Here is a 3,830-nt window from a genome sequence, read left to right as displayed (position 1 = left end):
ATCGGATAAAAGTGAACTTATCCACTTCCAGCAATGCTAAGAGTTGAGAAAGGCAAAATGCACGACAAAAATCAAACAAAAAGGAGGTTCAAGCATGTTGACTGCTCTCTCAATTTTTCCTACATGTTAACTCATTAATGAGCTCCAAAGGAGATTAGTCTGTTTGTTTCCACATGCACAACCATCGTGCTGTACAGAAGGGGGAAAACGTGAGCAACATGTAGGTGGAGCATTATCCACCAATTGCTCTCAGTAAATCCATTTCCTTCCTCACTGTTCAAAGTCTAACATGGTTTCCTTAGCTACACCTATATTGTGGTACAGATAGATTTGGTGAAGGGCCTTACCTTCAAAGTTGTCACCAATTTCTTGACGCCAGAAAAAAATGCAGATAGATGCTACTAAAATATTCTAAGTTCATACATACAAATTTCATAAAATCGCCCACCGTTTCTCTAGAAAAGCGCTCTCCAAAGTCATAGGACACATTATAAATAGACATGTCTTCACTATTGCAATGCAGCAGGTCCACGCTAGGAAGATTATACAACCTAACTAGCATCATAGGCGATGGGTAGTCTACCAAATTTACACAAACCCATATCCCCATCAACCAGAGCTAAGAGGTATCTTCCTCTTTGTCATGGTATTCACATCTGGGGTTTTCTCCCTAATGAGCTCCATCACAAGATGTGCTTTCCTCAGGGAAAGCAAACAGCTAAAAGATCATTGAAGTCATGTATATGTTTGCAGACATGATAAAAACAACAAAATCAACATGGTTAATCCCCTTTTCACAAGGGTAGTTTATCAATTAAATTATCAACTATTTTGGTGGAATTGTATATACAGTCTACAGACCAAAGGTTTTGACCATGAACAAAATGGAGTATCACTACTAATATATGTATCATTGCAACTAAAGCAAAGCTTCAAAAATCATCTGCATAAAGAACATGCTAACAGTAAATACAGAAAGGGAAGGCTTGATGACAAACCCTATCAGAAACATAAACTAGAAGAGTTATAAGATATAACTTTGTATCTTGTCCACCCAAATATAGTTAAAAATAAATTAAAAATGGAACCAAGAGAGGAGAGAGAAAACCTAGGGGAAGGACCCTTCTCCTCCAACCATGAGGTTAGGAATTCGAGTAACCGAGATGGCAACTAGGGAAAAGCCACTATTGGCCCTTGCCAAGGGTTGAGGGGAGGCATTGTTACCAACAACTGCAGAGATAATGCTCAATCCTGAACTACTTAAAATAGGTTGTATGAATAATCTATATCCATTCTGCTCCTTTTCGACTCACTTCATCACATTAATAACTAGAAACTTTCAAAACCCTAATCTTTAACCTAAACTTAGGAGACTCACCTCAAACAAACAACATAATGAACTATTTGTCAAGAGTATCGGAGGGGGCATTGGAGGCAAAGAATCTCTGATTACATAAAAAGTGATTACCGTCCAAAAGGCTTAGAAGTTTAGCAAAGGATAAAAGGGCTCCAAGAGACTACAGGCGTCAAATGAGTGGGTTGGGCTGAATTTGAGAGGGTTAAAATGGGTCAATCATTCACCACTCAACAATCAATTCTTTGCACTCACATGGTGTGAACATCAACCTAAATCCTCTAAAAACAAAGCAATGTTGTAGTGACAGAGAAATAGGAGATGCTTTAAGGGACAAAAAAGCACACTTGACTACACAAATTCTTCTTGTTTAACATTCTGAATTTTTGGTTGAAGTACGAGATTATCAAAGGAAAAGATAAATATGAGAGGTCTTTTAGTTATGCTCATTGGAGCTATAACATGAGTAACTTGTGTTGTACTTCCTTAGTGCTTGTTCGGGAATAAAACATGGGAACAGTGAAAAAGTTAAATCAATACAGCGGGCCAATGAAGCAAAGTCTCTTTAGCTGCTAATGTCAAGAGACCCTTCTTTTGCTCATCGCAGCAGATGCAAGAAATAGTAGAAGAGGACTAGTGGGCTTGCCACTCAATTTATTGCTTGATGCTAGTAACACTGCAATAGAATACTTATGATGCATAATACTGATAAAGAAAAATAACGCCTTATGCACTTGGCTTTGGAGTCCTTATAATGATTCTACAAAAAATTGTGCCCTTGAGAACACTGTTATTAATAGCTATCATTTCATGCTAAAAGCAATGAAGCCATGCAAAATAAGGGGTTAACACTTCATGAGTGGAGAGTGTTGCACTTCAAAGAGTGTGCCTTCCGAATAACAATGCAAAAATGATTCAAACAAAAAGCCACATGTTCTTTGAATCTCAATTTGACGAGCTGAATTAATATTAGAATTCTGGATATGAAAAGTTTAAATTAGTTATAATATTAGCAATTTGTTTATTACAGTACTCTACTATATTGATAGTCTCTGTAAAATGTAACATTAGATACAAGGGGGCATCAATCAACAGAGAGATACAAAAGTTAGCACCAACTATAAAAAATTTAAGCTCAACATATAGTCTACTGGTAACTACAATCGGTTACTTGACTGTCCTAGTGTTGACTGTTGACTGGTTGAGAATGCCATTGACCCAATGCTTAAACTTATTAGTCTCATTTACTTAGTCCTCCATCAAGACACAAACTTCAGAGATGTCTTCTTCACATATATCCATTCCAGCTATCAAGAGCATTTTATAAAATTTTAGAGACTTGCACTAATAGAAAAGCAGTAAAAGGCAGAGTCCCCAAGGATTTGTTCTAGTAGTAGGAAGGCAGTGTGTGATGTGTACTCTGGCGCATGTCACAAGTTTGAACCCTCAAAAAACAAAATACAGGTATTTAAGTGGATAAGGATAGGATGGACTCATTATCCACCGAATTTTGAATCATGTGACAGCTGATACTCCATTATCTAAGAAGAATAAATGTAAGGGTTGACATCCAGGAAAACTCATAATTATGAGAGAACTACTGGACAATTCACTCATTGTGAAGAGTATTTATCTTTCTTTATTGTAAAACAGTGCAACTGGCTAGGTGAAGTGAAAGTGAAGGAAAAGGGTACTCAAATTATAAAAGCACAAAATGTATTCCCCCTGGTTCATCTTATATAACAGTGTTTTCCTGGATCTAAGAAATGAAGAAAGAATTCAACATATAAGCTTAAAAAAATACCTAACATACCAAATGTACCATGAGAATCTTGTGTTCTTCAACATCACAAGTCATCCATATAAGAAATGCCATTGAGCAAAAAATGTGAATGCTAAAATGAACAGAGTTTGTAAAAGTAAGTTAATAGAAAGGAGCCAATCAGTCTTTCTTTTTCTTTATTTTTGATTGTTCTTTCTTTCTTCCCTATTTACTATATATAATGAAAAAGTTGCCAAACTTTTTTAACTGAACCAAAATGGAAAGAGTGCCGTATAAAATGGAGTGATGCAGATGTACTCTTCAAGCATCCCCATGCATTTCTCAATCCATTATTCCTTTACAAATAATGTTCCAACTAAAACAATTAAAATTATTGAATTTGGCACCATTTCATAGGGAAATACCAATCATCTAACTTCCATGTAATTATTTTTCGTTTATAGGAAAGTTAGAAAATTCTGGAAGACACGCTCCATTTCCCACCAAAAAAGACTTTCTTTAAAAACAGGTACTACAAAACTTGCAGAAATTTTGAAGGAAGATAACATCTTTTGTTTAACCTTCACTTCCATTCAAACAAAGACATACAATATATTTTTCCTATTAGCCTACTTAACTGTGAATTTTTCAAAAAATATGCAACTGACAACATTCTTGACATCCAACAAAGTTAAAGGAAACACCTGTCAACAA

Source organism: Solanum stenotomum, chromosome 11 (genome assembly GCF_019186545.1).
Source record: "Solanum stenotomum isolate F172 chromosome 11, ASM1918654v1, whole genome shotgun sequence".
Lineage (NCBI taxonomy): Eukaryota > Viridiplantae > Streptophyta > Magnoliopsida > Solanales > Solanaceae > Solanum > Solanum stenotomum.
Note: the sequence above shows the minus strand (reverse complement) of the source record.